Genomic DNA, 18,197 nt, shown 5'->3' on the forward strand with positions numbered 1-18,197 from the left:
CTGTTGGATCCTACTGGTTAGCATCTGTTGAGAATTTTTTATGTGTTCACCAGGGATATTGGTCTATAAATCTCCTTTTGGTGTGGTCTTTGTCTGGTTTTGGAATTAATATGATGCTGGCCTCATAAAACGAGTTTGAAAGTATTCCGTCCCTTTCTGTCCTTCGCAACAGCTTTAGTAGAATAGGTATTGTTTCTTCTTTAAATGTTTGATAGAATTCCCTTGGGAAGCCATCTGGCCCTGGACTTTTATGTTTTGAGAGGGTTTTGATGACTGCTGCAATTTCCTCCCTGGTTATTGGCCTGTTCAGGTTTTCTATTTCTTCCTGTTCCAGTTTTGGTAGTTTGTGGTTTTCCAGAAATGCATCCATTTCTTTTAGATTGCCTAATTTACTGGCATATAGCTGCTCATAATATGTTTTTAAAATCCTCTATTTCCTTGGTATTGGTTATGACCTCTCCTCTTTCATTCATGATTTTATTAATTTGAGTCTTTTTTCTTTGTAATAAAGCTGGCTAATGGTTTATCTATCTCATTAATTCTTTCAAAGAACCAATTCCTGGTTTTGTTGATCTGTTCTACAGTTTTTATGGTCTCTATTTCATAGAGTTCTGCTCGAATCTTTATTATCTCTCTTCTTCTGTTTTGTGTAGGTTTTATTTGCTGTTCTTTCTCCAGTTCCTTTAGGTATGAGGTTAGTTTGTGTATTTGAGTTTTTTTCCCAATTTTTTGAGGGATGCTTGTATTCCCTCTTAGGACTGCTTTTGCTGTATCCCAAAGATTTTGAACAGTTGTATCTTCATTTTCATTAGTTTCCATGAATCTTTTTAATTCTTCTCTAATTTCCTGGCTGACCCATGTATCTTTTAGTAGGATGCTCTTTAACCTCCATGTGTTTGAATTTCTTCCAAATTTCTTCCTGTAATTGAGTTCTAGTTTCAAAGCATTGTGGTCTGAAAATATATAGGGGACAATCCCAATCTTTTGGTATAGGTTGAGACCTAATTTGTGACCCAGTATGTGGTCTATTCTGGAAAAAGTTCCATACATACTTGAAAAGAATGTGTATGCAATTGCATTCAAATGGAAAGTTCTGTATATATCTGTGAAATCCATCTGGCCCAGTGTATCATTTAAAGCCCTTGATTCTTTGGTGATGTGCTTATAATATCTGTCATTTGCAGAAAGTGCCATGTTGAAGTTTCCTACTATTAGTGTATTATCTAAGTATGTCTTTACTTTGGTTACTAATTGATTGATATACTTGGCAGCTCCCACATTCGGGGCATAAATATTCATGATTTTTGGGTCTTGTTGGATAGACCCTTTAAGTATGCTATAATGTCCCTCTTCATCTCTACTACAGCCTTTGAGATAAACTTTATCTGATATGAGGATTGCTACCCCAGCTTTCTTTTGAGGACCATTTGAATGGTAAATGGTTCTCCAACCTTTCATTTTCAGGATGGAGGTGCCCATAAGTCTAAAATGAGTCTCTTGTAGACAGCAAATAGATGGGTCTTGCTTTCTTATCCAGTCTGAAATCTTACGTCTTTTGATGGGAGCATTTAGCTCATTCACGTTCAGAGTAACTATTGAAAGATATGAATTTAGTGCCATCATAATACCTATTAAGTCCCTGTTTTGTGAATTATTTCTTTGGGCTCCCTCTTTCTTTTACAGTGTCCTCCTTAATATTTCTTGCAGAGCTGGTTTGGTGGTCACAAATTCTTTCAGTTTCTGCCTATCCTGGAAGCTCTTTATCTCTCCTTCTATTCTGAATGAGAGCCTTGCTGGATAAAGTATTCTTGGCTGCATGTTCTTCTCATTTAGGACCCTAAATATATCCCTTCCAGCCTTTTCTGGCCTGCCAGGTCTCTGTGGAGAGGTCTGCTGTTAATTTAATATTTCTCCCCATGTAAGTTAGGAATATCTTGTCTCTCACTGCTTTAAGGATTTTCTTTTTACCTTTGGAATTTGCAAGTTTCACTATTAAATGTTGAGGTGTTGAAAGGTTTTTATTGATTTGGGGGGGGACCTCTCTATCTCCTGGATCTGAATATCTGTTTCCCTCCCCAAATTAGGGAAGTTCTCAGCTATGATTTGTTTAAATATGCTTTCTGGCCCTCTGGCCCTCTGGCCCTCTTGGTGCTCTCTGGAACCCAAATTATATGCTATATTCTTCCTTCTGAGGGTATCATTTATTTCCCTTAACCTTTCCTTATGGTCTTTTATTTTTCTCTTTCTTCCTCAGCTTCCTTCCTTGCCATCAACTTGTCTTCTTTGTTGCTCACTTTTTCTTCCACCTCATTAACCCTCATCATTAGGACCTCCAGTTTGGATTGCATCTCATTTAATTGATTTTTAATTTTGGCCTGATTAGATCTAAATTCTGCAGTCATAAAAATCTCTTGAATCTTTTGTGCTTTTTTCCAGAGCCACCAGTAGCTTTAGAATTGTGCTTCTGAATTAGCTTTCTGACATCAAATTGTAATCCAAATTCTGTAACTCTGTTGCAGAGAGTACTGTTTCTGATTCTTTCTTTCATGATGAGTTCTTCCTTCTAGTCATTTTGTTCAGTGCAGAGGCTGTATGAGTGGGCTGAGTCAAGAATGTCAACCATGACCTAAGTAAATTTCACCCTAGATGATTCTGATGAGGTAGAGACCAGAAAATTAAGACAAAGATCAGAACAAAATAAAACAAAAGCACCACTAAAGTGAAAAATTTTAAAACAAAGTAGTAAAAAATAAAAGGCCAAGAACTGCAAAGAAGAATGGAAAAAAAGAAAAGAGAAAAAAAGAAGAGGAGAAAGCAAAAGTAAGGAGGAAAAAAAAAAAAAGGAGGGGACTGGGAAATGGTGGTGGTGACGAAGTTGTAGTAGAGAGAGAGTGTAGTCTACCTGAGAGGTCCTAGAGGGTGATCCTCTTGGTTCTGAATGTATTAAGTTCTGTATGTTAGAAGATGCTCAGTCCCAAATTTATATAAACCAGAAATACTTGTAGAGAGCCCCAACATTGACCTTCAAAACATAAACAAGATAAAAGAGTGGGGAAGAATGGGAATGAAGAGATAATATAAACTCACAGAATGGACCAGCATGGTATACCACTTGGTTCTGGGTGCATGCTGGTCATGTTTTAGAAGGTATTCTGCCATTGTAGAACAAAATAAGGCAGAGAAAACAAAAAAACACAAAACAAAACAAAAAAACATATCTCATATATCTCCCAAAATTAAGTTGAATATATTGAAGGGCATCTGGAAGTGGAAAATATGTCTTGCTAGAAGCGAAAACCCTTATCTCTATGGCATTCTGGCTGTTCTTTCTTTAAATCTTAGGTCGAATTCATAGGTGTTCAGGATGATTTGAAAGTTATCTAGGTAAGTTGGTGAGGCCAGGTGAGTTGAGGACCCCTACTCCTCCGCCATCTTGCCCTGCAGCCTTACCAAAGTTCTAAAAAAAAAAGTTGATTCTATAAATTTTTGCCAGTTTTTTCTTTGCTTTTATGGAGAATATAATTTTTGAAGGTCTTTATTGTAATATTTCCCTTTGTGTAACCCTCTTATTAGCTGTTTAATGGCTGTAGGATCTGTAGGGATAATCCCTATTTAATTTCTGATGTGTCTTCCTTTTTATTGTTGTTGGTCTTGCTAGAGATTTATTAATATTAATGAATTTTTTCAAAGAAACATTTTTGTCTCCTTGATTTTGCTCCTGTTTTTCTATTTTCAATTTCATCACCTTCCATTCTGATCTTTATTTTTGCCTTATAATTTTCTTGGAGTTATTTTTCTTTCCTTTCTTTTTTTGTCTTTTTGTTTTCTTTTTTTGAGATAAGAACTCAAATAACTGATTTGAGACCTTTACTCTTTTCTAGGGTATCCATTTAGTACTATGAAATGTTTTTTCAGAACTGTTTTCAATGCATCCCACATATTTTGATATGCATTTTAAATTTTCTTTGAGACTTTCTATTTGGCCTATGGATTAATTAGAAGTGTATTATTTAATTTCCTCATATTTACAACTTTTTCCATTCTTTCAGTTACTAATTTGTACCTTGAATCTCTTGTGGTCAGAAAATATATTTATGATTCAATTTACTTTAAGTTTTTTTAAATTTATTTTATGACCAGGCTCTGGGGCTTTACTGGGGGTAAAGTGTATATTCTGCTGTTATTGGGTAGAGTACATAATATATATGAATTAGATTCATTGGTTGATTGTGTTGTTCAGATTTTCTTTATCTCAGCTAAGTTTTGAGTCTGGTAGTTCTTTCAGTCGCTGAAGGAGGATGTTGAAGTTCCCAACTATAACTATGGATTTGTCAGTTTTTATTCTTTTTATTTTTTTAGCTCAATAAGGCTCTGTTGTTTGGTTAATACACACTTAGGATGATTATATCTTTTGGTGAATTGATTCTTTTATGATTATGTAATGCCTCTCTTTGTATCTAGAAATTTTCTTTGCTCCAAGTCTACTTTATCACATATTAGTAAAATCTATTGTCTAAAAATTTAAATTCTAAATTAAAAATAAGTAAATATTAATCATTTCAACAAAACATCAAGAATTAAATAGTAGATATCACTATAAATATTTTTAATAATCTTAATTATTACATTTTTATTTTTTAATTGATGTTTTCATAGTATATATTTTTATATCCTTTTAGTGCCTTATGTCATTGAATTTGAAGTTGAAGTGATTTTCTTTTTTTTTTCATACATTCTGCCATTTTCTGTTCTTGGATAGTAGATCTGCTAGTCACAAATTCCTTTAGTTGTCCTTTGTCTGAGGTCTTTATTTCCCCTTTATTTCTCAGGAATAGTCTCACTGGATATTGAATTTGCAACTGACTTTTTTCTTTCATCACTTGAAAAATATGTACCACTTTCTGCTGCCTCCATGGTGTCACATGAGACCCACTATCATTTTAATTGGTGTTCCTTCATAGGAAATGCTTCATTTGTCACTGCTTTCAAGATATTTTTTCTTTGCTTTTGTTTTCAGAAGCTTAATTATGATGCATGCAGTAGGCAGAATAATAGTCACAAAGACATCCAGGCTCTAAGGCCTATTACCCATGAATATATTACCCTACATGGTAAAAGGGACTTTGTACATGTATTAGGTTAAGGTCTCTGAAACGGGAAGATTATCCTGGTTTATCTGGGTGAGTACAACCAAATTTTCCCAGCTATAATCAGAGAGCAATGTGACAACTGAAGAAGGCACAGAGAAATGTGATATTGCTGGTTATGAAGATGGAGCCAAGAAACATGGGGAGAATCTGGAAAAGGCATGGAAACATATTATCCCCCAGAGCCTCCAGCAAGGAATGTAGTATTGCTGGCAACTTGACATTAGTCTGATGAAATTTATAATGGATCTCTGACTTACAGAACTATATGGTAATAAACTTGTTATGTTTTTAATTTGTGGTAATTTGTTATGACAGCTATAGAAAACTAATACAGTATGTCTTGATTTAATTATCTTTGAGTTTATTTTGTTTCAGGTTCATTATGGTTCTTGAATCTGCAAGTTTGCATTTTTCACCAAATGTGCACTGATTATTTCTTTGAGTATTCTTTTAGTTCCACTTTTTTTCTTATCTCTTTTTTGGGACTCCAATGATAACAATGCTAGACCTTCTATTATTTATAATAATTCTGTAGGGCTCTGTCCATTCTTCTGAGTCATTTTTCTCTCTGTTGTTTTGTTTGTTCTCTCTTTTCTCTTTGTTGTTTTGAGAGAGTTCTATTAATCTGTCCTCACATTCATCAATTCTATCTTCTGTCATCTACACTATTAGAGTATACACTATACAAGAAGTTTGAGAATTTTCCATTGTATTTTTCAGATCTGTAATATCCAAAATGTTCTTTTCAAACTTCTATTCCAGGGCTGAGATTTTCCATTTTTTCATTTGTTTCAAGAGAACTTGTCATTGATTGTTAAAAAACTTTTATGAAGGTTGCTTTAAAATCTTTGTCATATAATTCCTCCTTATAAATCATGTCAGAGTTGGTGTCAGTTGATTGAGAATCAAGCCAAGATTTTCTTTGTTCTTTCTATTATGGGGGGCTTTTATTGTATCCACAGCATTTTCTCTGTTATGTTAGGAGATCCTGGGCCCTATTAAATCTATTATTTCTGAGGGAGTCACCCTGTTTAATTAGAATACAGGTTCTGGTCTACTTTTGTGGGCTGTGGTTTCAATGCCAATTTAATTTTCAGAAAACTCTTGAATTTTCAGAAACTTGGTAATTTTTACCTGAGTATCTGGTGCTGCAGCTGTCTAAGAAGGTAGAAGGGGTCTTTCATCCTGCCTTCCTGTTATCTCTCAGGTCAGGGAAGGGAGTCTCAAGCCCAGCAGAGAAGTAGAACATTTCCCATGGTGGTTTATTGTTGGCTGGGCTCCAAATCCATCCCTTTGCTGGTAGTGTTTGGCTCACTTGATGTTGTTAGATAGATTCCCATTAGATGTGGGGAAAGAATAGCCCATCTGGACTGCCTGATACTGCTGGGTCAGGAGTCAAAAAATGCCAGGTCCAGGTCACCTTATTCTATTGGTTACAGAGATGTAAGGCACTCTGCCACAGTGCTGTTCCTCTAGTCCTGTGGGTCTTCTTACCACATTTGAGATATCTCTTTTGATTATCTCTTATGTTACTTTCAGGGTTTACAGTTGCCTAATGGTTAGAAGCAGAGTGAGAACAGTCTACACCACCTAATATGGACTGCCTCAGTTACAACTTTTATCCTTCCCCTTACAAGGCAATAGTGTTATACTACTTTAGTTTTATTTACTACCCTCTCTCCTTTTTTATTACTATTGCCAAGTATTTCAGTTAGACATATATTTTAAACTACACAACATGTTTTTTATTTCAGTTCTTTCATATTATTTTAGGCTCTGTTTTTATTCATGTCTTGATACAAAATTAAATCACAATTCCTTTTTGCTATTGATAATGTTTAAATAAGGAGGTTTTCCTGCACTTTTAGGGACAGATTCTAGTGTACGGGTGGGGATGGACCAGAGTAGGTTTTTAGATTCCTGGGTCAAAGTCTTCTTCCTTTGTTGAAAGTAACAACAAATGGCCTGAGATCTGGCTCCCCTGATTCTCATTTTTCAGTATGGGTACCCTAGTTCTTACTATGCTCATCTGATCTACTACTAGCAGTTGTTTCATTGTGTTTCTGGAGGGGAGAGTTTGTTAAAGATGCGGGCCACTCTCTCATCTTCCCACTGCCACTCAGCAGATCCCTGTGGCCCCTCTGCCCTTGCACCCAAATGGGAGTAGAGACTCGATCCCAGGACCCTGAGATCATGATCTGACCCAAAGGCAGATGCTCAACCACTAAGCCACGCAGGCATCCCTGTATTCCTGTTATTAACCATGGCAACAACTACACTTACCTTTCATCTAAGTACACCACAATGCTGCCTTATTTTTGTGTGTGTGAGGTTCGCCATGCTCTCTAGATCTTTTTCTTTTGTTATCTCAAATAGAAGGAAATTCCTAATTGTATTTTTCACAGTTCCTCTTCCTCCCCTCTCTCCTCCTTCTTTTGTGGACCTTTCTTTTTTTTTTCTGAGCATTTTTCCCCCAGCCCTTTTTTAAACAACAAAGTGAAAGATTTAGACGAGGAAAACTAATTTCAAACCCTAAATGTGTACAAAATTGCCCACCAACATCTGTGAATAGATCAGCATATTTTTCCCCAAGGCATTTCATAAAATCTTTTAACAATATCTTCAGCATGATTTACAGGGATTTGAGCATTTTTTTCCACCCACGTGTTTAGCCATACTATTTATTAAATTGCACGTCTTTATGCTTCAGCACATCTTGTACTGACTATCCAGTGAGAAGAGGCTTTAAATGTTTTATTAATGCCTCATTCATTTATAGCCTGTACCTTCCTTGCTCTCACCACTGTTGCATTATGTGCTGCATGAATGAATATTTATTTGGCTCAGCCTTAGGCTTATAAAATCTGCTACTTAAGTCTTATTTTGTAATTAGGACTTCTCTCTGTGATTTTATTCCTCTTTTTTCCAGTTTTTTCTTTTTCCTCTCTACTTCACTCAAGACTAAAAATAATACATATAAATTTTCTATCTGCCTCATATGCTAGATTTTTTCTTTTCTTTTCTGATTTTCTGCTGAGACTTGCTATGATCAGGATACCCTGAATCCCTTTTATATTATCAGGTTAGCTGTAAAATAGAATTGAGAGGAATGTACCTAGCTCTCTTTGGGCTATGAAAAAAACAAAGTCTCCATATTAAGCAAAATTGCAGAAAATATATTAGTACCTGAAGAAGACTAAGGGAGTTTCATGTTTTTCAAAATTGGCTAGGAGAGATGATTCTCAATTTTTTCTTGGATCTTTCTGGCCAGTACAAGGGCTGGGATGGGTTCCTACTCTTGATAGCATTGACCAGGACTCCACCCAAAACCTGAAAACGGATCCTTTCTACAAGAGAATGTTTGATTTTATAAGAGAGGAGTTTGTCCTGCAGCCTCCTCATGCCCAGGAGTACAACCAACCCCATGCCCTGCAAAGAGCAACATCATTTTGTGTTAAGGAATGAGAGAATCAATAACATACTGTGCACTGACACAGGTGTCAGGTGAGGTTGGTGTTTTCCAGCCATCCTGGCTGATTGGCACAACACTCCCGACCCCCTGAGACTCATTATTATTTTATCAAAGATTGTTGGCAAAGTTAAAGGTTTATAACTATTAAATATTAAGGTGGAACTAAAATTCAAATCCAGGTTTTTCTAATTCCTTATCTCAACCTCTTCCCACCATTCCTCTATGATGGCATCTTCTTATCTGTTAACCCTGATACCAAGAGGACAAACACGTAACAATAGAGTATATAACTGCCATTTAACTCTAATGTATTCTTGTCCCCAGATTTTGGCTTTTTTTTTTCTTTTTTTTCTTTTTTTTTTTTTTTTTTTGGCTTTTTGGTATAAATCCTTGCTTCGTTCTTTACAGTCTTGTTCAATTTTGATCTTATTTAAGTATGTTAGATGAATGTTGCTGTTTTGAAATTGGAATTATTCAGAAATCAGGGTTTATTCATATGAATATGTCTTAGAGCTTACTTGGGTAGGTGGGCTGCCCCACTCAAATTGCCACTAAGCCACTGCTGATGAAGGGAACGTTCCCTGCAGGTAGTCAGAATCCTCTGGTTCTGGCATCGGGAGTGATCCAATGCCTTCCCCTCCATGTGGGTGATAGCTATCTCTCCCTTAATTCCTCCAATGTGATCATTGTCCATTTGGTCTCCTTTTCCTGCTGTGGGAGTTGCTGTCCTTGTATGCTTGCTGGTTCCTCTGGCAACTCCCCACTGTTCTCTGAGGGGTATGCCTTGGTCTAGAAAAGAGCTCAAACTCAAAGCACTTACAGCTCTGGTAAAACTGTACATTCTGATTCAATATATCCGAAGCAAGACCTGAGATCTTTCTTTATGAAATAGCTCCAGGTGATGCCAGTGCTGCTGGTTGGCAGACCCCCTTCTGAGCAGCAAAGTTTGAGAAGCTGCACCCTGCCCTACCCTATAGCATAGGCTATTCCCAATTATCCAGATTACCCAGTGGAAGCCAATTTACAGATAAACATAATGGTAAAAACAAGGCCATAGTCAGCCCTTGATTATCCAGGAAAAAATTAACTGTGACAGCTGCAGCAGAAACCTGGATCAAAGGGGCCAATCTCCCTAGCAGGTGTCCTTAATCAGGTTGATAATTAGGCACCAGTTAATTAGAATTTCTGACTGTCACAGTCCCAAAGAATGCCAACTGGGTGGGTGGGCAGCCCAGGAATGGCACAGAACAACAGTTGAGAGAACCTGAAGCCCAGATAGCCCAGGATGTTACGGGAGGGAACTGGGACTGACCATGAGCACTAACTGGGAAGGATAGAGCTTGCAACAATAATGAATCCACAAAAGGAGACCCTAAAACAGCACAGAGGTGATAACATTCAATAGAATGATATCTGAAAGTTGGCTTCCGAGGGGTCCCATCGTGACAAAATAGGGGATCCTGCAATCTGGCCTTGGGGTACTCACCCACTACACTTCTCAGACTCTATATGTATCTAAGATCCTGGGAGTCAAGTCTACTGACCACTGCCATGTTCATGATGTGTAATCTGACTCGCTTCTCCCAATTGGGAACATCACTATAGATGCCATAAATTACTCTGAAATGATATAATCTTGATCATTCTAATTTTGATAATCCTTCTATCTTGACCCTTTATGCTTTATAAGCATTTCCATGATACTAGCTTATTTGATCCTGAAAACAACTTGGGATTTAACAGAGCACTGGTCATCACCTCATTTATAGATAAGGGAATTGAAGCCCCAAATCACAGAGTAACAGTTTATAATTGAAACTAGAATCCATGTTTCTTTATTCCCAGGCTAGTCATCTTTTCATCATGTTGCCTGCATTGTCATTTCTCTTACCATTCATACAGTACACCAGAATAGTTTTAGATTAATCTTAGTGAAGATCCTGAAGAAAACTTTAAAATATCAGTTTCTTTTTTTTTTTTTGGCTTTTTCTGGGATGCCGGGGAGAAGAAAAGCTGTTTGTTTAAGTAGTTTCCTTCCATGGACTTACTTCATTTATTTATCAGATTAAGTTTAAGCTGAGATAAACTTAGATCCTCAAAGAGCAGAGGGATCGTTTCTGTTTCAGTAGTAAATATTGTGGATATGGGAAGGTTTATTCTCTATTATTCTATGCATGCAAAAATTATATATATTTATCCCCATGATGCTCTAACAATCTACTCCAACTCTTTATTTGGAGGCACAGTTTGAATCATGGAGCAGGGAAGGGAATCCCAAACAGAACAGAATGCTCATGGACTTTAGGAGACAGATAGGAGTACAGGTCACTGGAAGTTATGGGGCAGAGTACAAGAGAGAAAAGGGTAACAAAATAAAAGATACAAAGAGCCACAGAAATTTGCATGAGTGTCTCCTTGTATCTTTCCTGAATTATAAGATAGTGTGTACAGGATGAAACTACATGAGATATGGCAAAGGTCAGAGAGTAATGAGCTGAATGGTTCCCAGAATTCACACAATCCTAGAAATTATACAAGTTCACCATTAGCCGAAGAGTCCTCCTTTGTTATTCAAGGAATTCAAATAAAGGCAACTCCAGATGAATCATAACAAAGCTTAAAAGAAACATCAAAAGAAGCTGAAAATAACCTACCAGAAAAATGCCCTACACATTTGAGAACAAACAAAAATCCAGGGATGCCTGGGTGGCTCAGTGGTTGAGCATCTGCCTTTGGCTCAGGTCGTGATCACAGGTTCTGGGATTGAGTCCCGCATCAGGCTCCCCTCAGTGAGCCTGCTTCTCCCCCTGCCTGTGTCTCTGTCTGCCTCTCTCTGTGTCTCTCATGAATAAATAAATCTTAAAAAAAAACTTTTTAAAGTCCAGATACTTACCAAAAAAAAAATTATAATTTCCAGCATCCAATTAAGAATTACCAGAGAAGCCAGGAAACAGAAAAATGTGACCCATAACTAGGAGAAAAATTAGACAATAGAAACAGATCCAGAAATGATAGAAATGATGGAATTGACAGAGAAGTACATTAAAATGGCTACTATAATTCTGTTTATGTTGTTTAAAAGAAAATATTAATATAGTAAAGATAGAAATGAAAAACATATAAAGAACTAAATGGACTTTCTTTTTTTCTGTTATTGTCACAAATTTATTTATTTGTTTATTTAATATATTTTTTAACTAAGCTATGTATTAAAATGCCATTTTACATAATTATTTCCAGAAATCTGTTCTTCTGCATGTAGGTTTGGGTAACCTCTGGTATAACATTCACACACACACACACACACACACACACACATTTTTTTGTATATTTTTTTATTGGAGTTTGATTGCCAACATATAGTATAACACCCAGTGCTCATCCCATCAAGTGCCCCCCTCAGTGCCCATCACCCAGTCACCCCCACCCCCATCCATCTCCCCTTCCACTACCCCTTGTTCGTTTCCCAGAGTTAGGAGTCTCTCATGTTCCATCACCCTCTCTGATATTTCCCACTCATTTTCTCTCCCTTCCCCTTTATTCCCTTTCACTATTTTTTATATTCCCCAAATGAATGAGACCATATAATGTTTGTCCTTCTCCGATTGACTTAGTTCACTCAGCATGATGCCCTCCAGTTCCTGGTGGGTATTTGTCGTTTCTAATGGCTAATATTCCATTGTATACATAGACCACAGCTTCTTTATCCCAAATGGACTTTATTGAGATTAAAAACAATCTCTGAGACTATTGGGTGGGGGAGGGGGAGAGGCTGGAAAGATGGTAGAATGGGAGGACCCTAAACTCACCTTGTCCCACAGGTACAACTAGATAACATTCACATGAGCAAAAATAACCACCCAAATTATCTGAAGGCTGGCAGACCAAGAACTCCACAACAAAGATAGAGAAGGCCACATAAAAGAAAGGTAGGAAGGGTGAAGACATGGTTTGGGACTGAAATGGAACATGGCTGTCCATGGTGGGATGGGGGCAGGTGGCATGGAGAAGGGCGAAAAACAGACTATCACACTAGGGATTCATTTTCTGTACTGGGAAAATGAATCCCTATAACATTTGGTTTTGAAAACTGAGTGAGGGCAATCTCATGAGTTCTTAGAACCAGCAGGATTTAAAGCCTGGAATTTTAAAAATTGGAGGGCTTGGCTCTGGGAGAGCCTGAAGGACATTAAGAAGCTGAGACCCCACCCTTCAGGAGACAGCATGGTAAACAACAGAGATATAGCAGGGAAGAAGCAGTTTGAAAAACTGTCATGGGCAGAAGAGAGGGAGAGTGTTTACTCATCTCAGAGCATGGCCCAGAGAGGCAAGAATCATGAGGAGAACCCCAGGAAAAAAAGAGCTGGCAGGTACCATCTCCTTCCTCTGACCAGCATAAACACAGTACCACCTGTGGGAACCAGTGTGGCACCAGCACTCCCTACCTAACTTGCTTACACCAAAGCTCCCCACAATGTTTCAGCAGATCCCCCCTCCCTAGTCATGCTTGCCTCAGTCCTGGCCGTGGGGCCCCTACCCCAAGAAGAACAGCAAAAACTTGCCAGCACTGTTTTCCCACATGCAACTTTTTACATGGCCGAGTTTCCAGTGGCAGTGGTGGCAGATCTCATTTTGCAAGCAGACCAGCACAGACCTTGTTAAAATGTACTCCACTTGGCCAGGGACCAAGCACTGCTTGCTCACCACAGGCAAAGACAGCCTCTGCAGACAACTGGACTCAAAGGAAAAGTGGCCAGGACTAAATAGCAGGGCATAGGCAACACACATAGGAGTCACTCTGTGAAGCACCAGGTCCTAGGGAACAGGGGACACCACACTGCAGGGCATTACAGGACCTTTTCTTCATAAGGTCATTACTTTCAAGAGCAAAATATGTAGCTGACTTTTCTAATATACACAGACACAGAGTTAGACAAAATTGGGAGACTGAGGAGTATCTCCCCAGTGAAAGACCGGAACCAAACCACAGCAATAGACCAAAGTAAAAAGGATATAAGTAATATGACTAATAGATTTTATTTTTTAAAAAGATTTTATTTATTTATTTATTTGCAGAGAGAGAGCACACAAGGAGGGGGAGTGGCAGGCAGAGAGAGATGTAGAAGCAGACTCCCCACTGAGCAGGGAGCCTGATGCAGGGCTCAATCCCAAGACCTGGGATCATGACCTGGGCTGAAGGCAGATGCTTAACCAATTGAGCCACCCAGGTGCTCCACCTGATAGAGATTTTAAAGTAATGATCATAAAGACACTCACTGGACTTGAGAAAAGAGTGGAGGACATCAGTGAGACCCTTTACAAAGAGATAACAAAGAACTCATCAAATATAAAGAACATAATAAATGAAATTAAAAATACACTTGATGGAAGGCTAGATGAAGCAGAGAATTAATGACCTGGAAGACAGAGTAATGGAGAGTAAAAGTGCTGAGCAAATCAGAGGGAAAAATATGCAAATTGAGAATAGTCTTAGGGAAATCATAACTCCATCAAACATAATAACATTCATATTATAGGAGTCCCAGGAGAAGAAGAGAAAGGGGGTAGAAAATTTATTTTAAGAAATAATAGCTGAAAAATTCCCTAATCTGGGGAAAGAAACAGATATCCAGGTCCAGGAGGCACAGAGATTTCCCCTAAAAAAGATCAACCCAAGGAGGTCCACAAGACACACTGTAATTAAAAGTAGTGCTAAAGAAAAAAATTTGAAAAAAAAAAAAAGAAAAAAATTTGAAGGCAGCAAGAGAAAAGAAAACAATTACATACAAGGGAAACCCCAAAGGCTGTCAGCAGATTTTTTTTTTTTTTTTTTTTTTTTTTTTTTTTTTTTGTCAGCAGATTTTTCAGCAGAAACTTTGCAGGCCAGAAGAAAGTAGCATGATAGATTCAGAGTGCTAAAAGGGAAAACTCTGTAGCCAAGAATACTCTATCCAGCAAGGCTATCATTCAGAAGAGAAGGAGAGATAAAAAGTTCCTAGATAAACAGAAGCTAGGGGACTTCATGACTACTAAACCATCCCTACATGAAATATTAAAGGGGACTTTTATTTTTTTATTTTTTTTTTTTTATGTTTATTTTTTTTTTATTGGTGTTCAATTTACTAACATACAGAATAACACCCAGTGCCCGTCACCCATTCACTCCCACCCCCCGCCCTCCTCCCCTTCTACCACCCCTAGTTCGTTTCCCAGAGTTAGCAGTCTTTACGTTCTGTCTCCTAAAGGGGACTTTTAAATGGAAAGGAAAGACCATAAGTGAGAGTATGAAAAGTTAAAAACACAAAGGCAGTAAAAACAAGTATTTCTGTAAAAATCAGTCAAGGGATTCATAAAATAAAAGGGTGTTAACTATGGCACCATATACCAAACTCATATACCTAGAACAAGGGTGGGAGAGAAGAGTAAAAACTGGGTTCAAACTTGAGCAACTATCAACATAATATAGACAGTAATATGGAGAATATGTTATATACAAACCTATGGTCACCAAAAATTAAAAACCAGTAATAGATATGCAAAGAATAAAGAGAAAGGAATCCAAGGATAACACTAAAGAAAGCCAATAAACCAGGAAAGAGATCAAGAGAAGAAAGGATCAGAGAAAAACTACAAAAGCAACCACAAAACAAGTAACACAATGGCAATTAATACCATTGAGGTATATATTATATGTAAATTTATATAATAAATAAATTATTGAGGATAATACTCAATAAGTATTACTTATTGAGTAATAGTCACTCAATAAGTAATTGAGTAATTACTCAATAATTACTTTGAATGTAAATGAACTAAATGCTCCAATCAAGAGACATAGGATAACAGAGTAGATTTAAAAAAAATAAGACTTATCTATATTCTGCCTATAAGAAACTCATTTCAGACCTAAGGCACCTGCAGATTGAAAGTGAGGGGATGGAGAAACTATTATCATGCAAATGATGTCAAATGAAAACTGGGGTAGCAATACTTAGACAAAATATACTATAAAACACAGACTGTAACAAGAGAAAAAGAAGGATACTCTATAATAATAAATAGGAAAACCCAACAAGAGGATGTAACAATTATAAATATTTATGTACCCAACACAGAAGCACCCAAATACATAAAACAGTTAAGAAACAAATATAAAGGAACTAATAGAGAGTAATAAAACAATAGTAATGGACTTTAATAATCCACTTAACCTGGATGAACAGATCACCCAAACAGAAAATCAACAAGGAAACAGTAGCTTTGAATAACGCACCAGATGGATGTCAGATGGATTTAACAGATATATTCAGAATAGTCCATCCTCAACCAGTAGAATACACATTCTTTTCAAGTGCATATGGAGAATTCTCCAGAATAGATCACAATTAGGCCACAATACAAGTCTCAAAAAATTCAAAAAGATCAAAGTCATACCATGCATCTTTTCTGATCACAACACTATGAAACCAGAAAACAACTACAAGAAAAAAAATCTGGAGAGAACATAAATACATGGAAGTTAAATAGCATGCCACCAAGCAATGAATGGGTCAACCAAGAAATCAAAGAAGAAATAAAAAATTATGTGAAAATGAAAATACAATAATGCACAACCTTTGAGATGCAGCAAAAGTAGTTCTAAGAAGGATGTTTATAGCAATAGAGGCTTACCTTAAGACGCAAGAAAAATCACAAATAAAAAATCTAACTTCATGCCTGAAGGAGCTAGGAAAAGAACAAATAAAAGAACAAATGAAACCCAAAACCGTATAAGGCAGGAAATAATAAAGATTAGAAAGAAAGAAATGATACAGAAACTAAAAACAAAAAAACAAAAAAATCAGTAGAACAGATCGATGATTGAACTGATTCCTTGAAAAGATCAACAAAATTGATAAGTCTAGGTTTCAGGTTCAAAGCCAGACTCATCAAAAAGAGAGGGAGGGGTACCCAAATAAACAAAATCAGAAATGAAAGAGGAGAAATAGCAATAGCCACCACAGAAATACAAAGTATTATAAGAGAATATTATGAAAAATTATATCTCACCAAGTCAGACAACATAGAAAGAATATGTAAATTTCTCAAAACATACTACCTACCAAAACTGAAGGAGGGAGAAATAGAACATCTGAAGAGACTGATTACCAGCAATGAAATTGAGTCAGTAATCAAAAAACTCCCAACAAATAAAAGTCCAGGACCAGATACCTTTACAGGGGAATTCTACCAAACATTTAAAGAAGAGTTAATCCTTATTCTTCTCAAGCTATTCCAAAAAGTAAAAGAAAAATAACTTCCAAATTCATTATATGAGGCCAGCATCATCCTGATGCCAAAACCAGATAAACACACTACAAAAAAGAGAGAGAACTACTGGCCAATATCTCTGATAAACAGAGATGCAAAAAATCCTCAACAAAATACTAGCAAACCAAATCCAGCAATACATTAAAAAAAAAAATCATTCACCATGGTCATGTGGGATTTATTCCCAGGATGAAAGTATGGTTCAATATTCACAAATCAATCAACATGATACATCATATCAATAAAAGAAAGGATAAAAACCACATGACCATTTCAATAGATACAGAAAAAGCATTTGACAAAGTATAATATCCATTCATGTTAAAAAAAATCTCAAGAAAGTAGGCTTAGAGGGAACATACTTCAACATAATAATGGCTTTATATGAAAAAACCCACAGCTAATATTATACTCAATGTGGAAAACTTTAGAGCTTTTTCCCTAAGGTCAGGACCAAGACAAGGATGTCCACTCTCACCACTTTTATTCAACATAGTACTTCGAAGTCTTTGCCACAGCAACTGGACAACAAAAAGAAAGAAAAGGCATCCAAACTGCTAAAGAAGAAGTAAAACTGTCACTATTTTCAGATGACATATTATATATAAAAAAACCTAAAGACTCCACCAAAAAATCTATGAGAACTGATAAATGAATTCAGTTAAGTCACAACAAACAAAATCAATGTACAGAAACCTATTGCATTCCCCTACACTAATAAAGCAACAGAAAGGGAGAGTAAGAAAACATTCCCATTTACAATTATACCAAAAAGAATAAAATGTCTAGGAATAAACAACCAAAGAGGTGACAGATCTGTACTTTGAAAACTATAAAACATGGGCAAAAGAAATTCAAGACAAAACAAAGAAATGGAAATGCTCATGGATTGGAAGAACAAATATTGTTAAAATGTCTATACTACCCAAAGCAATCTACAAATTTAATGCAATCCCTATTAAAATACAAACATCATTTTTCACAGAACTAGAACAAACAATCCTGAAATTTGTATAGCATCACAAAGACCTCAAATAGCCAAAATAATCTTGAAAAAAAAAGAAACAAAACTGAAATGTGTCAAAACTCTAGACTTCAAATGATATTACAAATCTGTAGTAATTAAAACAGTATGATACTGGCATAAATATATACACATATATCAATAGAACAGAATGGTAAACCTAGAAATATACCCACAATTACATGGTCAATTATTCTTTGACAAAGCAGGAAAGAATATCCAGTGGAAAAAAGACAACCTC

The sequence above is a fragment of the Canis lupus genome, chromosome 10 (assembly GCF_011100685.1).
Source record: "Canis lupus familiaris isolate Mischka breed German Shepherd chromosome 10, alternate assembly UU_Cfam_GSD_1.0, whole genome shotgun sequence".
In the NCBI taxonomy this organism is placed as follows: domain Eukaryota; kingdom Metazoa; phylum Chordata; class Mammalia; order Carnivora; family Canidae; genus Canis; species Canis lupus.